Source organism: Raphanus sativus, chromosome 3, assembly GCF_000801105.2.
Source record: "Raphanus sativus cultivar WK10039 chromosome 3, ASM80110v3, whole genome shotgun sequence".
Classification (NCBI taxonomy): domain Eukaryota; kingdom Viridiplantae; phylum Streptophyta; class Magnoliopsida; order Brassicales; family Brassicaceae; genus Raphanus; species Raphanus sativus.
In genome coordinates this window covers 9,097,554-9,097,809 of record NC_079513.1, presented here as the reverse complement: position 1 = coordinate 9,097,809, position 256 = coordinate 9,097,554, and positions in this window count along the sequence as shown.

Below are 256 nucleotides of genomic sequence, written 5' to 3'. Positions count from 1 at the left end.
CGGATGAATGTGTTGGCTAACCACCAAACAACACACAAAGATGATTGGCTGACCACCAAATCAACTAGCCGGTTCACACCGTTGAACTAGCTAAGAACTCTCTCTCTCACTCAGAGAATAAAAACAAAAATGAAACCAAAATGAACTGATTTTATTCATTGTAGAGACTACATATTTATACTAGATGTAGTCAAAGAAAGAAATAAATAAAGTGCGGAAAAATATGTCTAGAAAATACAACATTTGACTAAATAAT